This window comes from Hyperoodon ampullatus (assembly GCF_949752795.1).
Source record: "Hyperoodon ampullatus genome assembly, chromosome: 5".
Taxonomy (NCBI): Eukaryota; Metazoa; Chordata; class Mammalia; order Artiodactyla; family Ziphiidae; genus Hyperoodon; species Hyperoodon ampullatus.
The window spans coordinates 7,878,262-7,901,950 of record NC_136918.1 but is presented as its reverse complement, the minus strand read 5'-3'; positions in this window follow the sequence as shown (position 1 = coordinate 7,901,950).

Genomic DNA, 23,689 nt, shown 5'->3' with positions numbered 1-23,689 from the left:
ATTTTAATCCAATGCCAAAGAGGCTTGGAGACAGCTTTAACAGCCAAGTGTCCAAAATGCAGTGATATATGCACAGAGAAACTAGGTAGGGGGAGGTTTTTAGGAAAACCCAGACACTCGGCGGTGAGCACAGGGAAAGCAGAGGCCTGAGTCTCTGTGTGGTTTCCTAGTAATAAATGTTGTTTGTCGGATCGGTTTTTCTTTCCATCACTGTGACAGGAGCTTAAGGATGGAGGACACCACTGACCTCAGGGGAAACAAAAACAGGCCTCATTTTCCAGGACCGGAAGACCCACCGTGTCTCTCCTGGGGGCCTCTCCCAGGGTCTCGCTTCAGCCTTGTCCTCAAGGTGGGTAGAGAGACTGCAGGCGTGATGGGGGATCACCTGAAAGGCAGCTTCTTGGGGAAATCCTTTTAAAGAGGCGTGTGTCATAGCCCAGGGGTTCCAGTTACATCTGCCCAGTTTAGAACATCTCCGCTGGCTGGGCCTCTTAGGAGGAAAGGGATGGAGGAAGGCATAAAAATGCCTCAGCAGACTTTCCCTCGGGACGTGGACCCTCCAGGGCGGCTGCACCTGCACGAGCTCTGAGACCCCGTTCCTGGGGGACAGCCCTCCTGGGGGAAAACTTGACAAATGTGGTCCTCACGCCTAGCTCACCCTGTAGTGGAGCTGGGTGCGTGGGGCTCAGAGAGGAGCGGAGGCCGTTCCAGCGTCGCTCAGACGGTGGACGGGATGCCGGGGGCTCCTGGGCAGCCTCCGTCCCGGGGGCCCTTGTTGCCTCGGACAGGAAGATGGTTTGACTTCTGCAGAACCTGTCATTAGGTCATCTAGTCCAGGACTTTCCAAAACGGAGGACAGTGAGCTCCTGGTGGCCTGGGTCCTGGTGGCCTCGTCCAGCGAGCAGGGCAGCGGTGCCAGCTCACAGCCTGGAGCCAGGCCTGGGGCCGAAGCCTCATTTCCGCACCCCACACGCCGGGCCTCCGCCACGCCACCGGCGTCCCCAGGCCTCCCGGGGCCTCGGTCGGCGGCCCCACCCCTTCTGGCTCTTCTACCCATTTTTTTATTGGGTTGTTTGTTATTTTCATATTGAGCTGCATGAGCTATTTGTATATTTTGGAGATTAATCCCTTGTCAGTTGCTTCATTTGCAAATATTTTCTCCCATTCTGAGGGTTTTCTTTTCATTTTGTTTATGTTTCCTTTGCTGTGCAAAAGCTTTAAGTTTAATTAGGTCCTATTTGTTTATTTTTGCTTTTATTTTCATTATTCTAGGAGGTGGATAGAAAAAGATCTTGCTGTGATTTATGTCAGAGAGTGTTCTTCCTATGTTTTCCTCTAAAAGTTTTATAGTATCCAGCTTTACATTTAGGTCTTTAATCTATTTTGAGTTAATTTTGTGTGTGGTGTTAGGGTGTGTTCTAATTTCATTCTTTTACATGTAGCTGTCCAGTTTTCCCAGCACCGCTTATTGAAGAGGCTGTCTTTTCTCCATTGTATATTCTTGCCTCCTTTGTCATAGATTAGGTGACCATAAGTGCATGGGTTTATCTCTGGACTTTTTATCCTGTTCCATTGATCTAGATTTTTTTTTTTTTTTTTTTTTGCGGTATGTGGGCCTCTCACTGTTGTGGCCTCTCCCGTTGTGGAGCACAGGCTCCGGATGTGCAGGCCCAGCAGCCATGGCTCATGGGCCCAGCCGCTCCGTGGCATGTGGGGTCCTCCCGGACCGGGGCGTGAACCCACGTCCCCTGCATCGGCAGGCAGACTCCCAGCCACTGCGCCACCAGGGAAGCCCCACCATATTGTTTTGATGACTGTAGCTTTCTAGTATAGTCTGAAGCCAGGGAGCCTGATTCCTCCAGCTCCGTTTTTCTTTCTCAGGATTGCTTTGGCTATTCATGGTCTTTTGTGTTTCATCAATGTATGCTTTTGATGTCAAGGTTACAATAGCTTCAAAGAATAAAAATGGGAGTTTGAAATATTTGTTCCTTGAAAGTTTGGTGGAACTCACCTGTAAATCCATCTAGTCTGGCTGGTGTTTAACTGTGGAGAAAATTTTAAACTACTGCCTGAGTTTCTTTAATGATTATAAATCTATTTAAATTTTCAGCTGAGTCAGTTTTATCAGGTTAGATTTTTCTGGAAGTTCATTTATTTATATATAAAATTTTTCTGGTATAATATTGTTCACAGTACTTTCTTATTCCTTTATCCTTAAAGTTTAAATTTTTATTTTGAAATAAGTTCAAACTTACAGAAACATTGTAAGAAATATACTAAAGAACTATATTCTTTACTTAGATTTTCCCACTGTTAATATTTTGCCATATTTGCTATATCATTCCCCCCGCCCCTGTGTTAAAAAGCAAAATTCAACTGAGTAATTTTGAAGATCTAATTGACTTTATTCAATGGTTCGTGAACTGGGCAGCATCCCATCTAGTAAACAGAAGGGCACTCTGAGGGGCTGTACAGAATAGAAGGTTTTTACAAGTAGAAGGAGGGAGGGGCAGTGAGGCTATTAACAAAAGAAAACAGAGGATTGTTTCAGGCCAGGTCACCTTCTTTGTGGGGAAGGGCGAGGGTCTGTCATACATTTTACCTCTACTTCCTTTGGAGGGCTAGAGGGGTAACACAGGACAGATTACCTCATTGGTGCTGACCAGAAAAAATCCCAGACTGGCGGATTAAGACGACATCCTTGGGGAAGGTCAAAACCACAGTTAGGTCAGGTATTAAATCTAGATTTGGTATCATGAGCTTTAGCACAAGTGATGCCATTTTAGTCCTGTGGTTTTCTCTTTAACACACTCTCTCTATATTTTTTCTTTTTTTCTCCTGAATCATTTGAGACTAAGTTGCAGATAATCATGCCTCTTTGTACATTAGTACTTCAGTATTTATTTTCTAAGAATAAGGGTACTCTCTTAAATAACTACAGGGAACTTAATGAATTCAGGAAATTTAATATTTAGCAAACTGTTAGACAAACTGGCATTATCTAATATACAGTTCATATTCCACTTATGCTAGTTGTCCCAATAATGTTTTCTATAGTGAAGGGGTACAGAGTCTGTCACCCCCAAATACACCTTTTTCGCATAAAGATCATTTTAAGCTGATTATTTTTAAGGAACAGCATACATAGGAAAGCTCTGAAAACTGAGTAGAAGTTACCCTTTTGTAAGAGACATTTACAGTGATAAGGGAAATCTCGATTTGTAAGGGCATCTCCCTGTCTTTACCAGGAAGAGAAGGGTGACTCTAAATCTCAGAAAATTTACAATGGAGAAAGCAACGATGTAAATCTGTATAACAACTTTATCCTTGTCTACTGTGCTTTTCCTGGTCACCCCCATATCTAGCCTCTCCCCTCCCCTGCCCCAATATCTTCTTTTGTCTGTAGCTAGAGATTTAAGGTGGTGGCTTGGGCCATTTCTCTGGGGAGTTACTCAGTTTTCCTGGATGTCTCCCATGTATACAGGAGGTACACATGTTATTAAACTTCTGTTTTTGCCTGTTAATCTGTCTCTTACTACAGAGGGTCTTAGCCAAGAACCTAGGAGGGTAGAGAGGAAAATATTTTTTCCTCCCTAGCATTATTTTTTTCTGGTTCATGACCCAATTCAAGGTTACATGTATTTGTCATTGCTCTTAGATTTCCTTCAATCTCGAAGAGTTCCTCAGAGATTCCTTGGTCCTTTTTTTTTTTTTTTTTTAATTTTAAATATTTATTTATTTACTTGGCTGTATCAGGTCTTAGTTGCGGCAGGCAGGCTTTTAGTTGCGTACGCGGGATCTAGTTCCCTCACCCGGGATGGAACCCAGGCCTGCTGCATTGGGAGCACAGAGCCTTATCCACTGGACCACCAGGGAAGTCCCTCCTTGGTCCTTTGTGACATTTACATTTTGGAGAGGACAGGATGGTTGTTCTGTAGAAGTCTCTCATGTTGAACTTGTCTCATGTTCCTCATGGTTAGATTTGAGTTATGCATTTCTTTGTAGGAGCACTACAAAATATTGTTTGCTTCTCAGTGCATAAGTCATCGTCACAAGTCAGTTGATGACGATTTGTTATGTCAACTTTGATCACTTGGTTAAGGTGATGTCCAACAGTTTTCTCCACTGTAAAGTTACTGTGTTACTTTCTGTATTAAATAAGTAATTTGTGGGGCTTCCCTGGTGGCACGGTGGTTGAGAGTCCACCTGCCAATGCAGGGGACACGGGTTCGTGCCCCGGTCCAGGAAGATCCCACATGCTGTGGAGCGGCTGGGCCCGTGAGCCATGGCTGCTAAGCCTGCGCGTCCGGAGCCTGTGCTCCGCAACGGGAGAGGCCGCGACAGTGAGCGGCCCACGTACCGCTAAAAAATATAAAAAATAAAACATAAGTAATTTGTGGGAGGTACTTTGAAATGATGGAACTATCCTGTTCCTCATCAAACTTTCACACATGAGTTTTAGCATCCATTATTGATTCTTGCCTGCATCAATCATGATGATGGTTGCAAAACAGTAATTTTTCTAGCACCTTCATTCCTTCTTTATTTATTGGTTGGCATTCTCTTTAAGGAAGAGTTCTTTCTTCTCCTCCAGTTATTTATCTTAGTCCTTTCAAATCTCATCAGCATCCATAGTTTTGTCTTCTTTTTAATTTGCAATGTTGTTTATTTGTTCTTTCTCCTTTACTGGTCCAATATTGCCAGAATTTTGTGTATTTTATTAGACTTTTCAAAGAACCAACTTTTTGATTTGTTGACTGCCTTAGGTTTGGTCGCCCCAGAAGCAGACAATCTGTGGCTTTCAGATAATGGTGCTGGCCAACTTAAGGCCAACCCATAATTGGAATATGTATCTTTTCTACTAAAGATGAATTGTTGCCTCCTCCAGGGTAGAAGAGATCTAAGATAATGAACTTGACACCAAATGGCTGCTTATGTCCTTGAGAGACTGTACCATATTGGGGGCGCAGCATTGCTCTGTACTGCTGATGGTCAGGCATTCAGCAGCAGTGGTAGCTAGATCAGCCTTGGTGAGAGGCAGCCCATCATGTCAAGCTACCATGACTAATCCATTCATTCATGAAACTTTTTGCAAGAGTGAGGTGGCTCAGGCTCACTGGCATTCACTGGATGAGTCATCCTATCCAGCTGCTTATTCAGTGCTTCTTCTTCTGCCATTCACACTTTCTGGAGAGCATTGACGTGGGGCAGAAAGATCCACACACTGTGTGCCCATTCCATACTCCATCCACATGCTTCGTCCATCCTCAGACATCCTTGTTCCCAGTCTTCCAATCTTGATCCTTCCAAGCCCTTGACCAAGCAGACGAACCATTTGCCATTACCTGGAAGTCTGTGTGTATCATTACTTCAGGCCATCACTTCCCCCACACAAAGTGGATGACCAATTTACTTTAAATGCTGCCCACTGGGAGGCTTTTTCCTCACCACTCTTTTTCAGGGCCATTCTCTGTAGCAGCAGCCCATTTTTAGTTTACACCAACATATTTTGCTGACCTAACTACTGTCAGACCTTTTATTTTTTTCTTCCTCTGTCAGCTGGTTGTAGAGAGATCCCCAGGGGCCACTGATGTGGGTTGATGGTAAGGCATCAGGACAAGAGATGCAGGGTATGTTGGACCTGGACCACCTATTCATACAGTTTTCTTATTTCCTCCATACCTGCTTGAGCCTCATCCCAAATGTATTATTTTCATTGTGTGACAGATTGCAATTTTGCCTGTCTCAGCTTATGATTTGGTGGGTCTGACAACTGCCCCAGTTTATGATGTTCTATGGTCAGACCTTCAGTTTCCCCCAGGGTCCAGTACTGAGCCAGAAGCTGTCTTTTGAATGGCCCTCCTCCAGAACCTTAGGGGTCTGGGCTACAACTGTCATCCAGGGTCTTGCCAGAGACTCCATAGAGTGTCCTTAACTACCACAGATGCCTCTAGCATCACTGGACCTGCCAGACCATATGCCTGAGCATTAGGGCTGCTTGTATTACAGTCTGAGTCCACCGCAAATCTCCCTCTTGCTCCGGCCCCACTCAGAACTGGCAGCCTTCCATGTTACCTGCAAGGTGTTCAGGCAGTATTCCCAAGTGCACTATATGCTATTTCCAAAGCCCAAAACAAGCGTTGTGTTTCTTTCTTAGAGGCAGGTGGCACCAAGTGCAGTAACTTGTCCTTTATTTTGGAGAGCATGTTTGGCATATTCTAGACCACGGACTCCAAAAAACATCACTAGATAGGTAGACCTCCCCACCTTTGTTAGGGTTTATCTGCCACTCCCTGGCATAAATGCTTATTTCCAGGATCTTCAGAATACTTGTCACTTCCTCGTCTCCATGTCCAAATAATGTGAAATCATCAATCTAGTGGACCAATCTTGGAATGTCAGGGTGATCAAGATTCCTTCAGGTTATATTGAGCAGGAGAGTTAATACAGCCCAAGAGCAAGACTGTAAATGTGCACTGCTGTCCATTCCAGGTGAATGGCAAGTGATTTGATCATCCTTCCTGATGGGGCCAGATCAGTAGACGCATTCCAAGTACCAGAGGCTGTGTTCATCTGTTCTGTCAATAATAAAGATACTGTATCTGGCATAGAAGCTGCAAATGTGGCTATCTGTATTTCAGTTTATAGTAGTCTACCATCACCTTCTATTATCCATCTGGTTTTGCGGGGATTACAGTTAATTAAAAGGGGTGTATGTATCTTTAAGTCTTTGAGAATGGCACTAATCTCTGTCATTCTGCCTGGCATCTTGGGGCCCTGGTCTCAGTGTCACCTCACAACTTGTATATAATAACACTGTAAAGGTCTGGGTATTTTGCTCACTCTGGTGCACAGCTACTCTGATAAATGGCTGGAGGTCCCTTTGGGGGAAGAATTGGGAGAAATGCTACTATACTTTGTGAAAATTAATAAAAGGGAACCTCAACTAAACGTGGAGTTGGGAAGGCCTGGAGAGGGAGCTCTCATGCCCTATCATGCCCATCACCAGTTACCCCAAACAGGAAGACTTCAGTTACTGACCCCAACAGGAAGAGTGGTACCTTGCACTACCAAGCAGGTAGTGCAACTAGTTTACTCCCACAGTAAGAGAAAGGAAGACTTCTTTCTTGCCCAGCAGCAAGCCCCAATGGAAGACGCCGCAGTTCAGCCAATGAGAAGCCGTACTCACCTGAACTTTTACTTTCCTCCAATGAACTTTCATTTTTCTCCCCCTTACTGATGACTTCTTTTCCTTGTCCCAAAAGCCTGTTATGTGGAACTCCTTGGAGCACCTCTCTGTTTGCCAGATGAGACATTGCCTGATTCATGAGTCATTTAATAAAGCCAGTTAGATCTTCAAATTTACTGAGTTAAATTTTGTTTTTTAACAACCTGTTGTGCAGACTTGTAGGGGATCTGGTCTCCCCTTTTATAGACAGCCTCTGGGTTTGAGCAGCATCTGCCTTCTGCTAACTGGCTCTTGCTCAGTTTTGGTTATACAGTCATCCGTTGGTACCTGCAAAGGATTGGTTCCAGGACCCATGTGGATAACAAAATCCATGGATACCCAAGTCCCTATAGTCAGCCTTTCGTATCTGTAGATTTTGCATCCATGGAAAGGGAGGGTTGACTGTGTGAGTCACAGATCCTTGTTATGAGTGGTTTCCTTACTTTGTTACTTACTATAACAAAGCCCAAAATGAATTACTTATCTCTCCTCCTAAACTTATTTTAACATTAATCACTTTCATTCCACTTCCATCTAATTTTGTTTGGTATTTTAAATCTATTTTGTATTATTATGTTAACCCCACAAATTATACATTATTTATTATTCTTTTATATAATTGATACTTGTTTAGATTTCCTCATATATTTTTAAATTTCTTTGCTCACCATTTCTTCCAGCATATCAGACCTTCCTTCTGGGATCACTTTCCTTTTTTTTTGATATTTATTTATTTATTATTTATTTAACTTTCCTTCTTCCTAAAGTGCGTTGTTTGGAAATATTTTTGTGAAGATCTATTGGGAATGAATTATCACTGTTTTTATTTGTCTGACAACACTTTCACTGCCTTTTTTTCTTTTCATGAGCTTTTATATTGAATGGTAACATAGAGACAGTGAACTGCACAGTATTAAGTATAGAGCTTGATGAATTGTTTCCAAGGGAAGACACCCATCTAGCTCCCCAGAAGCCTCTCTCCCGTACTCTTCCTCTGTTACCCACCCCAAAGGTAACCACTTTGCTCACTTCTATCACCATCTGTTCTTAAATTTTACATAAATGGGATCATACATTAGGTAATGTTTTGCTTCTGGTCTCCTTTAAACATTATGTCTGAGAATCACCCATGTCATGTGTAGCAGTGGTTCATTCTCTCTTTCTATTCTTTTATTCTTTGTCCCCCGAACATTCAGCTGTTTCTCTTGAGTTGCTATTTTACGCAAGCTGGTCAATGCCCGTCTTCGGTTTTTTTTTTTTGGCCTTGCCGCGCGGCTTTTGGGACCTTAGTTCCCCCGACCAGGGATCGAACCCGGGCCCACAGAAGTGAAAGCGCAGAGTCCTAACCACTGGACCACCAGGGAAGTCCTGGTCAACACCCATCTTAAGACATGGCTGCAGGCTCCACATGTGGTCTGACTAACCCAGAGAAGAGGGAGGTATTTTGTTTTTTTGGGAGGAGGAGTCAGGAGGCAGTGGAGTCGGGCAGCCTAGGCTCCAATTTCAGCGATGCAACAGAGAGTGAGTTACTTAACTTTACTGAGCCTCAGCCCCCTGGTTTATAAAATCGAAACTACAAGGGATCTGTCTTATTAATCCCAATGTCCTCAGTGCGTGGCATTGTGTCCGACACATAGTAGGTGCTCAGTAAGTGCTAGTTGACTATATGAATGAATAAGGTAATAGTACCTACTTTGCAGGGATTGTGAGGTTTAGAAAAAAATACATGTCAGGTGCCTAACAGAGGAGCTAGGGCACTGGAGGTATTCAACCAAAGGCAGATATTCTTGTCAAAAAATGATTGCCTAGGCCAAGGTGCTCATGGCTTTCTACATTTTCCAGGATGAGAAAGAGCATAAACCATCATTTGGGGTTCTGATGGATTACCAGGCTTAAACTGTCACACAGTACACATTTACTGTGGAGTCCCACTCTACATAGGGTGCATCTGGATTGCCAAGCACTGCACTATCCCAATATGGTAGCCACCGGTCACATATACCTACTTAAATTTAAATCAATTAAAATAAAAATTCAGTTAGTCACAATTGCCATACTTCAAATGCTCAGTAGCCACAGGTAGCCGGTGGCTGGCATTTCAGACAGTGCTCATCTAGAACATTCCATCATTGCATGAAGTAAGTTCTGTTGGATAGAACTGGCCTAGAGTCCATGGTGGCAGAAAGCAATGTGATAGAGTGTGGGCAGAACCATGAATTAGGAGGCTGAAATACAAATGTGACATGACAAGCTCCTGAACTTCAGAACATGGAGAGGAGGGACAAGTCCTTGGGACATTTTGAATAAAGAATGGACAGGACTTTGTGGCAGGGTGAGGAAGGCAGATAGCACACAGGCTCTGGAGCTTGGCAGGGTTGAAATCCTGGCTCTGAACATCTCCAAGCCCAGTTTCTCATCTGTAAAATGGGAGTAATAGTATCTACCTCACAAGGTGGTTGAGCGCATTAAATTAGTGTGAATGGATTAAGTAGAAAGGCTCAGCACAGGGAGAGTCATAAATAGGGCACAGTAGATGGTAGTTGTACTGATATTAAGGTTCTAGCTTCGGGGCTGGGGGAAGTGGTGTTGATTGACAGAAACATCTCTCACTGCACATTTCCTTTCAGGACTCTCTCCCCTCCTCCCAGAAACTCTGGTGCCCTCTTTCTCCAGAGGCCCCAGTGCTATAGATCTCTGTATGGTCTCCCTGGCAAGGTCCCAATCATTGGACTCTTGTCCTGTCATTATCAAACTTCCCTGTCTTGGGTTACACTCCCACATCTGCAAGATGACTTAAGATAATGGAGTCAAGTTTTAGGTTGGAAAAGACCAAAATGGTCATGTATCTCTCCCTCTCCCCTAAATCTGATGTTGGAAGCCATTCTACTGTAAGATTATCCACCATAATTCTAATAGTAACGTCCATACTGGAAGGTCTTCTGTTTGCTAGGACTGTGCCAGCCACTTTATGTGAGTTGTCTGTCACATGGCCACATATTGTCCTATTTTCCCAGAGGAGGACACTGGAGTTCAGTGAGATGCAGAGACTCTCTTGTTACCCCCTCAGAGAGTAAGACATTGAAGATTTCTTCAGTTTGGTCATTCCTCTGTTGGTTGTTTTGCTGTTTTCCTAGGGTTAGTCAGATGTCAGCATGCTTCACAGGAAGCATGGCAAGAGGGAGATCCTTTCCCAGGAGGTAGCAAGGCTGAGGATGGAGGCCACAGGGCAGAGGGGGCAGCCGACCTCCTGAAGTGTAGGAAAGAGGAAAAGAGAGCAGGGAGTGGTCCTGCCTGGGGTGCGGTTGTGGGACTGTGGGTGTTCCCTCGTGTCTTGGACCTAAAGGAGGAAGCCAATCTTTCCAGCAGAGGCAGTGGAGGTGGTAGCTATAGGTCACATGCTGGTTTTCCTCCACCCCAACTCCAACTGCGGTTATATTTCTCTTTACAGAATTCATATCTTTTATTCTCCTCACAACTGCGAGTAAGATATTATTTCCATTTTATGGATATTAAAAACAAAGCTCAGAGAAGTGAAGTGATTTTTGCACATCATAAATGGGGGGACCTGGGATTTGAACTCACGACTCTCATATGATGCTCTCCTCTCTGGTTTTTGAATGAAATTCGAACAATATTCTTTTTATAATAAGTGCTACTTTAATTTGATCTTTCCTAACTTCAAGGAATTTCCCTGTGTTTTTAAAAGATCTGTTGGAACCTTTGGGTGAATCAGCTGCATGAAGAAATCTTGCCAGCAGGTGGCGACACAAAACCAATAACTCGGGATCCAAATCAGTGCTTTTCCAGAGGACGGAATGGTACTCGCTGCTGTATCCTGTGCAGGATGGGTGTCTGGCTTCACCTTGTGACTTCTGGGCTACTGGATTCTACACCTCTGCTACCTCGGGGCTCACCTTGGTTTCCTAAGGCCCTCAGGACAAAGTCCCCACGCCGTAGCCCTGCTCAGACCCTTCTGGTCTGGTGGGTGAGTTCCTCCTTCTCTTGCCCGCCTCTGCTCCCTGCCTTCCGGCTTGATGCTCGGCACGCAGGTTGCTTTCCACATTCCAGGCCTTTGTTTCTGCTGGTCACTCTGCCTGGAAGACCGCTTCTGTCCTCCCCCATCTGGTTAATTCCTTCTCATCCTTGGGGACTCAGCACAAGGCTCTCCCACAGGAGACCCACTCTGCCTGCCCTTCCCCGACCCACCCAGGACGGGTGGGGCTCCTTCACCGTAATCTGCCTGTTACAGCACTGGTGGCCCCAGGTCCTACTCTTTAATGCTTGGCTCCTTCCTCCTAGACAGTGCCCTTCAGGGTAGGCACTGTGTCCTATCCATCTCAGGTTATTCCTAGTGCCAGGCATGGAGGAGGTGCAGAAGAAAATTGTTGCTGGATGAATGAACAAATGGATGTTTATGGAGAGGGCCAGTGACCTGTCCGGGGACATTCCGTCCGAGGGCTTCTGTGGAGCCCCAAAGGGCCGAGTCTCTTGTAGTCACGGACAGCCATCACCGGGAGGGCGGCTCTCCCTGCCCTGCAAGGTAGCGTATGTGTGTTTTCCGGGTGGGGGCATTTCTTGCTTCATCTCAACAGCCTCTTTGATTCTCCTTAAATACCTCCAAGGAAGGATGCATCTTCTCAAGACGCAAAGAAGAGCAATTTAAATAAGTGGAAGGAAAATGCATTTTAATTGTATTATTATACTAATTTATGTCTCCTGCCTCCCTCGAAAAAGTGCTTTTTCACAGTGTGGAGGCCCATTAGGGCCGAGAGTTGAAACATTGTTTCAGATGGCTGCTGAGAGACGATGGGCTTTGTTTTCATAGCTCTCGAAGCAGGTGGGTAAACAGGCCTTGTTTCATTCCCTCTACAAGGCCAGATCGCGACTCAGGACTCAGGGACCCCTGCTGCAGTGTCTGCACTCCCAGCACCGTGTCAGGCACACAGTAGGTGCCCAGGAAGAATCTGCTAACTGGGTTCACGAATGAACAATAGGGGTGGGGCTGGACGCAAGAGACAGGGGGTCTCAGGGTGGTTAGGTCTCTTCCTGATGAAGTCCCGCGAGATCTGGTTGTAGGGAGCGGAGGCAACATCGCACGGCTGCTGGACTGCTTGCCTCTCGGCGCGGAGCGCCACTGCGCACGCTTCCTGGGGTGAGCCTAGTTTCCAGATCAGCGAGTTGAGGCGCAGATGGGTTAAGTACCTTGCCCAGATCTCAGTGTCAGAGAGGGGCAGAGTCAGGATGAGGAGCCGGCCTGTGTGATGCCAGCGTTCAGGCTCTTCCCTCCCCCAAGTCAGGCTCTTTTACAGGATAGCTACCTCATGTGGAGCGCCTGCAATGTGCAGGCACTAAATGAGCCATCTCTCTCTATTATCCTAGTATCTAGTACATAGCGTCAGGTAATGGCTGCAATCACTGTTAATAAGGATCCTCACAAAATCCTTCTAAAGGAGGCATTGTGATTTCCACGGTGTAATAAAATGCAGATCCTGGGTCGGTAGTTTTGGGGCGCCACCTGCGATTCTGCATGTCTAACGAGCTGGATCGTGCGGGTCCGCGTTGCACCCTGAGTGGAGGGATGTAGAGAACAGAGCTGAGGTAAGGACACCCCACTGTCTAGAGCTCAGCTGTCTCCTCTCACAGTCTCTAGCCTCTAGGCCCCCAAGTCAGGTCCCCCAACCCTGTGGGCAGACCTCTGGGACTGTGCTCTCACGGTGGTCAGGACACTCTACATGGGGGCCAGCTGGGGCCAGCTCAGGGTGCCCAGGTCAGGCCTACCCTCCCTGGAGTGGACTCCAGGGCCCTCTCAGTGTGAGCACCACTGCTCCAGGCCAGGTCCGTCCATCTGCCCAACCTCCTTCTCTGTTTTTGTCTGGTGCTTGTCTTCCATTATGTCACCATTTTTGGTTTGTTTTTTGGTAACCGCTTTATTGAGATGTAATTTACGTACCATATAATGTACCCATTTAAAGAGTACAAGTCAATGATTTTTATTTTTAAAAATATTTATTTATTTATTTGGTTGCACCGGCTCTTAGTTGCGGCTCACAGGCTCCTTAGTTGTGACACGTAAACTCTTAGCTGTGGAATGCATGTGGGATCTAGTTTCCTGACCAGGGATCGAACCCAGGCCTCCTGCATTGGGAGCATGGAGTCTTATCCACTGTGCCACCAGGGAAGTAGTATATTCACAGAGTTGTGCAACCATTACCACAATTGATTTTAGAACATTTTCATCACCCCGTAAAGAAACCGTAAACCTTGTAGTCATTACCTTCCAACCCTCCCAGCCCTAAGGAACTACTATTCTGCTTTCTACCTCTATGTATTTACCTATTCTGGACATTTCATATAAGTGGAATTGTATGTGGTTTTTTGTGACTGGCTTCTTTCACTTAGCATGATGTTTTCAAGATCCACCCACATTGTAGCATCAGTATTTCACTCCTTTTTATGGCTGAATAATATTCCATTGTATGGATGTATCACAAATATCAGTTAAATATCAGTTGGGGTTTTTCCACTTTTTAGTTGTTATGAATAATGCTGCTATAAACATTTGCATTCAAGTTTTTATGTGGACACGTTTTCATTCTCTTGGGTATAATATACCTAGGAGTGGGATTTCCAGGTCAAGTGATAATGCTATGTTTAATTTTTTGACAAACTGCCACCCTGATTTCCAAAATGGCTCCACCATTTTATGTTCCCCCCAGAAATGAACAAAGGTTCTGATTTTTCTAAATTCTTGCCAACACTTGCTCTGATCTGACTTTTGGATTCTAATCTAATCCTAGTGGTGTGAAGTGGATGTCACAGCATCTCAGCTATTGGGATGTCAAAGTAACTTTTTCTAGTACCTGCCCTTCAGCTGTGCTATGTTGACCTCCACTTCTTTCCAGATGGCAGTAGCTGTCACCTCATCAACCTCTGGACCAGAGATACAGCTCTTCAGCTGCTTCTAGTTATTAGAAGAGTCTCATTCCAGTATTAAAGACTCAATCCTATTTGCACAAAAAATGCAACCTCATGTCTGATTCAAAACTCTCCCTCCCAGAGCTGTGTCTCTAAATGTTATTTTGGGAGTGTGACATGGCCGTGTCTTCAGTCATCATACTCTTCTCTTCCTTTCTGTTCAATGTTCTGGCTTCTCTTGTGGGAAAATAAGAGGGTACCTGTCTCCTCAACTGGCATGGAGACTGCAGGTCTCTGGTGGTCAGTGCTACTACTCCAGTCAATGCACCTGGTTCTTTTTTTTTTTTTTTTTAATCTTTATTGGAGTATAATTGCTTTACAGAGGTGTGTTAGTTTCTGCTGTATAACACATGTGAATCAGCTATACATATACATATGTTCCCATATCTCTTCCCTCTTGTGTCTCCCTCCCACCCTCCCTATTCCACCCCTCTAGGTGGACAGAAAGCACCGAGATAATCTCCCTGTGCTATGCGGCTGCTTCCCACTAGCTATCTATTTTACATTTGGAAGTGTGTGCATGTCCATGCCACTCTCTCACTTCGTTCCAGCTTAGCCTTCCTCCTCCCTGTATCCTCAAGTCCATTCTCTACGTCTGCATCTTTATTCCTGTCCTGCCCCTAGATTCTTCAGAACTATTTTCTTTTTTAGATTCTGTATAGATGTGTTAGCATATGGTATTTGTTTTACTCTTTCTGACTTACTTCACTCTGTATGACAGACTCTAGGTCCATCCACCTCACTACAAATAACTCAATTTTGTTTCTTTTTATGGCTGAGTAATATTCCATTCCATTCCATTCCATGTATGTACCACATCTTCTTTACCCATTCATCTGTCGATGGACACTTAGGTTGCTTCCATGTCCTGGCTATTGTAAATAGAGCTGTGATGAACATTGTGGTACATGACTCTTTTTGAATTATGATTTTCTCAGGGCATATGCCCAGTAGTGGGATGACTGGGTCATATGGTAGTTCTACTTTTAGTTTTTTAAGGAACTTCCATACTGTTCTCCATAGTGGCTGTATCAATTTACATTTTACATCAATTTACATCAATTTACATTCCCACCAACAGTGCAAGAGGGTTCCCTTTTGTCCACACCCTCTCCAGCATTTTTTGTTTGTAGATTTTTTGATGATGGCCATTCTGACTGGTATGAGGTGATACCTCATTGTAGTTTTGATTTGCATTTCTCTAACGATTAGTGATGTTGAGCATCCTTTCATGTGTTTGCTGGCAATCTGTATATCTTCTTTGGAGAACTGTCTATTTAGGTCTTCTGCCCATTTTTGGATTGGGTTGTTTTTTTTTTTGATATTAAGCTGCATCTGCTGCTTGTATATTTTGGAGATTAATCCTTTGTCAGTTACTTCACTTGCAAATATTTTCTCCCATTCTGAGGGTTGTCATTTCGTCTTGTTTATGGTTTCCTTTGCTGTGCAAAAGCTTTTAAGTTTCATTAGGTCCCATTTGTTTATTTTTGTTTTTATTTTCATTTCTCTAGGAGGTGGGTCAGAAAGGATCTTGCTGTGATGTATGTCATAGAGTGTTCTGCCTGTATTTTCCACTAAGAGTTTTAAAGTGTCTGGCCTTACATTTAGGTCTTTAATCCATTTTGAGTTAATTTTTTTATATGGTGGTAGGGAGTGTTCTAATTTCATTCTTTTACATGTAGCTGTCCAGTTTTCCCAGGACCACTTATTGAAGAGGCTGTCTTTTCTCCATTGTGTATTCTTGCCTCCTTTATCAAAGATAAGGTGACCATACTGAGTGGGCTTATCTCTGGGCTTTCTATCCTGTTCCATTGATCTGTATTTCTGTTTTTGTGCCAGTATCATACTGTCTTGATTACTGTAGCTTTGTAGTATAGTCTGAAGTCAGGGAACCTGATTCCTCCAAGCTCTGTTTTTGTTTCTCTATATTGCTTTGGCTCTTTGGGGTCTTCTGTGTTTCCATACAAATTGCGAAATTTTTTGTTCTAGTTCTGTGAAACATGCCGTTGGTAGTTTGATAGGGATTGCATTGAATCTGTAGATTGCTTTGGGTAGTATAGTCATTTTCACAGTGTCGATTCTTCCAATCTAAGAACATGGTATATCTTTCCAACTGTATCTTCTTTCATTTCTTTCATCAATGTCTTATAGTTTTCTGCATACAGGGCTTTTGTCTCCTTAGGTAGGTTTGTTCCTATGTATTTTATTCTTTTTGTTGCAGTGGTAAATGGGAGTGTTTCCTTAATTTCTCTTTCAGATTTTTCATCATTAGTGTATAGGAATGCACGAGATTTCTTTGCATTAATTTTGTATCCTGCTACTTTACCATATTCATTGATTAGCTCTAGTAGTTTTCTGGTAGCATCTTTAGGATTCTCTATGTATAGTATCATGTCATCTGCAAACAGTGACAGCTTTACTTCTTCTTTTCTGATTTGAATTCCTTTTTCTTTTCTGATTGCTGTGGCTAAAACTTCCAAAACTATGTTGAATAATAGTGGTGAGAGTGGGCAATCTTGTCTCTTTCCTGATGGTAGTGGAAATGGTTTCAGTTTTTCACCATTGAGAATGATGTTGGCTGTGGGTTTGTCATAGATGGCCTTTATTATGTTGAGGAAAGTTCCCTCTATACTGACTTTCTGCAGGGTTTTTATCATAAATGGGTGTTTAATCTTGTTGAAAGCTTTCTCTGCATCTATTGAGATGATCATATGGTTTTTCTCCTTTAATTTGTTAATATGGTGTATCACATTGATTGATTTGCATATATTGAAGAATCCTTGCATTCCTGGGATAAACCCCACTTGATCATGGTGTATGATCCTTTTAATATGCTGTTGGATTCTGTTTCCTAGTATTTCATTGAGGATTTTTGCATCTATGTTCATCAGTGGTATTAGCCTGTAGTTTACTTTCTTTGTGACATCTTTGTCTGGTTTTGGTATCGGGTGATAGTGGCCTCATAGAATGAGTTTGGGAGTGTTCCTCCCTCTGCTATATTTTGGAAGAGTTTGAGAAGGATAGATGTTAGCTCTTCTCTTAATGTTTGATAGAATTCACCCGTGAAGCCATCTGGTCCTGGGCTTTTGTTTGTTGGAAGATTTTTAATCACAGTTTCAATTTCAGTGCTTGTGATTTGTCTGTTTATATTTTCTATTTCTTCCTGCTTCAGTCTCGGCAGGTTGTGCATTTCTAAGAATTTGTCCATTTCTTCCATGTTGTCCATTTTATTGGCATAGAGTTGCTTGTAGTAATCTCTCATGATCCTTTGTATTTCTGCAGTGTCAGTTGTTACTTCTCCTTTTTCATTTCTGATCCTATTGATTTGAATCTTCTCCCTTTTTTTTTTTTGATGAGTCTGGCTAATGGTTTATCAATTTTGTTTATCTTCTCAAAGAACCAGCTTTTAGTTTTATTGATCTTTGCTATTGTTTCCTTCATTTCTTTTTCATTTATTTCTGATCTGATCTTTATGGTTTCTTTCCTTCTGCTCCCTTTGGGGGTTTTGTTCTTCTTTCTCTCATTGCTTTAGATGTAAGGTTAGGTTGTTTACTTGAGATGTTTCTTGTTTCTTGAGGTAGGATTTTATTGCTATAAACTTCCCTCTTAGAGCTGCTTTTGCTGCATTCCATAGGTTTTGGGTCACCGTGTTTTCATTGTCATTTTTTTCTAGGTATTTTTTGATTTCGTCTTTGATTTCTTCAGTAATCTCTTGGTTATTAAGTAGTGTATTGTTTAGCCTCCATGTGTTTGTATTTCTTACAGATTTTTTCCTGTAATTGATATCTAGTCTCATAGCGTTGTGGTCAGAAAAGATACTTGATATGATTTCAGTTTTCTTAAATTTGCTGAGGCTTGATTTGTGACCCAAGATATGATCTATCCTGGGGAATGTTCCATGAGCACTTGAGAAGAAAGTGTATTCTGTTGTTTTTAGATGGAATGTCCTATAAATATCAATTAAGTCCACCTTGTTTATTGTATCATTTAAAGCTTGTGTTTCTGTATTTATTTTCATTTTGGATGATCCATCCACTGGTGAAGTGGAGTGTTAAAGTTCCCTACTATAATTGTGTTACTGTCGATTTTCCCTTTTTATGGCTGTTAGCATTGCCTTATATACTGAAGTGTTCCTATGTTGTATGCATAAATATTTACAATTGTTATATTTTCTTCTTGGATTGATCCCTTGATCATTATGTAGTGTCCTTCTTTTTCTCTTGTAATAGTCTTTTTTAAAGTCTATTTTGTCTGATATGAGAATTGCCACTCCAGCTTTCTTTTGATTTCCATTTGCATGGAATATCTTTTTCCATCCTCTCACTTTCAGTCTGTATGTATCCCTAGGTCTGAAGTGGGTCTCTTGTAGACAGCATATATTCGGGTCTTCTTTTTGTATCCATTTAGCCAGTCTGTGTCTTTTGGTTGGAGCACTTAATCCATTTACATTTAAGGTAGTTATCGATATATCTATTCCTATTACCATTTTCTTAATTGTTTTGGGTTTGTTATTGTAGGTCTTTTCCTTCTCTTGTGTTTCCTGCCTAGAGAAGTTCCTTTAGCATTTGTTGTAAAGCTGGTTTGGTGGTGCTGAATTCTCTTAGCTTTTGCTTGTCTGTAAAGGTTTTAATTTCTCCATCGAATCTGAATGAGATCCTTGCTGGGTAGAGTAATCTTGATTGTAGGTTTTTCCCTTTCATCACTTTGAATATGTCCTACCACTCCCTTCTGGCTTGCAGAGTTTCTGCTGAAAGATCAGCTGTTAACGTTATGGGGATTCCCTTGTATGTTGTTTGTTGCTTTTTCCCTTGCTGCTTTTAATATGTTTTCTTTGTATTTAATTTTTGATAGCTTGATTAATATGTGTCTTGGCGTGTGTCTCCTTGGATATATTCTGTATGGGACTCTGTGCTTCCTGTACTTGATTGACTATTTCCTTCCCCATATTATGGAAGTTTTTGCCTATAACCTCTTCAACTATTTTCTCAGTCACTTTTTTTTTTCTCTTCTTCTTCTGGGACCACTAGAATTTGTATCTTGGTGCATTTAATGTTGTCCCAGAGGTTTCTGAGATTGTCCTCAATTCTTCTCATTCTTTTTTCTTTATTCTGCTGTGCAGTAGTTATTTCCACTATTTTATCTTAGAGGTCACTTATCTGTTCTTCTGCCTCAGTTATTTTGCTAGTGATTCCTTTTAGAGAATTTTAAATTTCATTTATTCTGTTGTTCTTCATTGTTTGTTTGCTCTTTAGTTCTTCTAGGTCCTTGTTAAACATTTTTGTGTTTTCTCCATTCTATTTCCAAGATTTTGGATCATCTTTACTATCATTACTCTGAATTCTTTTTCACGTAGACTGCCTATTTCCTCTTCATTTTTTTGGTCTGGTGGGTTTTTACCTTGCTCCTTCATCTGTATTTCTCTGTCTTCTCATTTTGCTTAACTTGCTGTGTTTGGGGTCTCCTTTTTGCAGGCTGCAGGTTTGTAGTTCCTGTTGTTTCTTGTGTCTGCCCCCAGTGGGTAAGGTTGGTTCAGTGGGTTGTGTAGCCTTCCTGGTGGAGGGGACTGGTGCCTGTGTTCTGGTGGATGAGGCTGGGTTTTGTCTTTCTGGTGGGCAGGGCCACGTCTGGTGGTGTGTTTTGGGGTGCCTATGAACTTATTACGATTTTAGGCAGCCTCTCTGCTCATGGGTGGGGTTGTGTTTTTGTCTTGCTAGTTGTTTGGCATAGGGTGTCCAGCACTGTAGCTTACTGGTCGTTGAGAGGAGCTGGGTCTTAGCATTGAGATGGAGATCTCTGGGAGAGCTCTCACCGATGGATATTACATGGGGCCGGGAGGTCTCGGGTGGGCCAATGTCCTGAACTCGGCTCTCCCACCTCAGAGGCTCAGGCCTGACACCCGGCCGGAGCACCAAGACCCTGTCAGCCACATGGCTCAGAAGAAAAGGAAGAAAAAAAAAGAAGTAAAGTTATTAAAATAAAAAATAAAAAAGTAATGAAAAAGAATAGAAAGAAGAGAGGAACCAAACAAAAAAACAAACCCCCCAAGGATAAGAAGTGCGAAAAACTATATAAAACAAAAACAAAACAACAGGCAGACAGAACCTTAGGACAAATGGTAAAAGCAAAGCTCTACAGGCAAAATCACTCAAAGAAGCATACACATACACACTCACAAAAAGAGAAAAAGGAGAAAAAAATATGTATATATATATAAAAAAGAAAAGGGAAGAGAGCAACCAAATCAATAAAGAAATCTACCAATGATAATAAGCTCTAAATACTAAACTAAGATAAACATAAAACCAGAAACAAATTTGGTACAGAAAGCAAACCCCAAGTCTACAGTTGCTCCCAAAGTCCACCGCCTCAATTTTGGGATGATTTGTTGTCTATTCAGGTATTCCACAGAGGCAGGGTACATCAAGTTGAGTGTGGAGATTTAATCTGCTGCTCCTGAGACTGCTGGGTGAGATTTCCCTTTCTCTTCTTTGTTCGCACAGCTCCTGGGGTTCAGCTTTGGATGTGGCCCCACCTCTGCGTGTAGGTTGCATTAGGGGGCTCTAGCTCAGGCCGGGGGGAATGGAATGCGGGGCGAGCCTGCAGTGGCAGAGACCGACATTATGTTGCACCAGCCTGAGGCGCGCCATGTGTTCTCCCTGGGAAGTTGTCCCTGGATCCTGGGACCCTGACAGTGGCAGGCTGCACAGGCTCCCAGGAGGGGAGATGTGGATAGTGACCTGTGCTTGCATACAGCTTCTTGGTGGCTGCAGCAGCAGCCTTAGTGTTTCATGCCCATCTCTTGTGTCCGTGCTGATAGCCGCGGCTCGCGCCCGTCTCTGGAGCTTGTTTAGGTGGTGCTCTGAATCCCCTCTCCTCGTGCACCCCGAAACAATGGTCTCTTGCCTCTTAGGCAGGTCCAGACTTTTTCCCGGACTCCCTCCTGGCTAGCTGGGGCGCACTATCCCCCTTCAGGCTGTGTCCATGCAGCCAACCCCAGTCCTCTCCCTGGGATATGACCTCTGAAGCCCGAGCATCAGCTCCCAGCCCCCGCCCTCCCCGGCGGATGAGCAGACAAGCCTCTCGGGTTGGTGAGTGCTGGTCGGCACTGATCCTCTGTGCGGGAATCTCTCCGCTTTGCCTTCCGCGCCCCTGTGGCTGCGCTCTCCTCCGCGGCTCCGAAGCTTCCCCCCTCCGCCACCCGCAGTCTCCGCCCGCGAAGGGGCTTCCTAGTGTGTGGAAACCTTTCCTCCTTCACAGCTCCCTCCCAGAGGTGCAGGTCCTGTCCCTATTCTTTTGTCTCTGTTTTTTCTTTTTTCTTTTGCCCTATCCAGGTACGTGGGGAGTTTCTTGCCTTTTGGGAGGTCTGAGGTCTTCTGCCAGTGTTCAGTAGGTGTTCTGTAGGAGTTGTTCCACATGTAGATGTATTTGTGGGGAGGAAGGTGATCTCCACGTCTTACTCCTCTGCCATCTTGAAGGTCCCCCCTCATGCACCTGGTTCTTAATGCCCTCTCTGTAGAGAACACCCAGGTGCAGGCTGTCTTGGGGTGTTGCATCGCTGAGTTCTTTTGTGGGGGGGCTGTGGGCCGTCCTCAATGCACAGCCCTCTGATATTGGAGACCTGGCTGTGTCTGATGTCTTCCCCCATTAACCCTGAGACCCTGCCCAGGTCACCCACCTCACAGCCCCTCCTGTTCAGGTCTCCAGTGTGGATCTCCACTCCTAATGTAGTCTCCTCCTTGGTCTCACTGGGGAGTCAAGGGCTGGGGCAGGAATAGCCTCTCTCTGTGGTCTATGCCCTCCAAAGGCTGAGAACCCCACACCTCTCATTCTTTTCTCCTCCACCACAGGGGACTTTCTGAATTGAGAACCTGGGGGAATTGATCACCTTTTCCCCACAGCTTTGGATTTCAACAGTGCTACCAAGAAAAAGGGTAGAGTCCCACGGTACCTCTTACTTCCTGTTCTGTGGGGAAGGGATGAGGAGGACTTCTAATGCACCTGGCTGGCTTCTCAGGAAACTCAGGCAAGGCACACAATCCATGACCTCCATGGTTGTAAATTCGAATGACATTCAAATGAAAATGCATGGACAACATTTCTGAGTTGCAGGTCAGGAGTGTGGAAGTAGACCCTAAACGTGGGCACAAGGGATTGAGAAAGCCCTCCAGATCAGCCCCAGCACACTTATCCTGCACTTTCTCAACACTTGCACACCCAGCCTGGATGGGATCGGTTTACATATGCTGTTTCCTATGCCATTTCTCAGGGACCCAACACAGTGGCTGAGAGCCCTGCCACTCGATTCACACTGCCTGGCTTCAAATCGCTACTCTTACTTTACTAGCTGTGGACCTGGAGAGAGTCGCTGAACATTTCTAAGCTTTGGAGTCCTCATCTGTACAATGGGAATATTAATACTGTTTGCCTCATAGGCTTGGGGGGACTGAAAAAAGACAATGCATGTGTGTCTTAGTCTGTGAGGCTGTTATAATAGAATACCATAGACTGGGTGGCTTATAAACAACAGAAATGTATTTCTCACAGTTCTGGAGTCTTGAAGTCCAAGATCAAAGGGTTGGCAGATTAGGTGTTTGCTGAGGGCTCTCTTACTGGTTCATAGGTGGCCATTTCTTGCTGTCCTCACATGGTGGGAGGGGTGAGGGAGTTCTCTGGGGTCTCTTTTAAGGGCACTAATCCCATTCATGAGGGCTCCACCATCATGACCTAATCACCTCCCAAAGGCCCACCCTCCTAATACTATCACACTGGGGGTTGGGATTTAACATTTGAATTTGGGAGGAAGCAAATATTCAGTAGCAATGTGTCTTATGTGGAGTCTGTACAAATTAAGAACTCCATTCCTCCTCCCCCAACTGAAAAACGATTTGCTCTCAATGAATAATTTAACATGTGAATTTAAATCACTGCCTTCTCTAATTGCAGAATGAAAACTTATTTATTGATGTAGAGGAAACTGGTCACCAGTGGAGGAAAGAGGCCACTTGGAGAGGTGTGTCAGTTACCCTCAGAAGCTCTTCACTCTGGCAACTTGTCTACCTCTCCCTTCAACGCACAAAGTGGGCCCTCCACCCATGACCTCCACCCGATCGCATGGACACAAGATGGAAGAGAGATGCAAAAGGAGATCTGGTGCTTGAAGATGCCTGGTCTAGAGCTCTATTACAAAATTCAAATCTAGCCTGATTCCGGTGATTTAATAGTAACAAGAAGGAAATATTTTAAAAAGCTCTGCATTGTGTTAGACCTAGATAATAGTGGAAGCACTTTTAATTTTGTTTAAATGTACTATAAACTTCTTTAGAAGGGAAGTCAAATTATAATTGCCCATTGCAAAAATGAAGACTGCTGGGATTTTATGTTTTGAAAAACCCAAAGAAGCAGGAAAAGAATTTTAAAATGTTCATTTTGAGTTACATCTCAAATTTATGTCATAAATATAATTAATCAACTGAGTACCTCCTACTC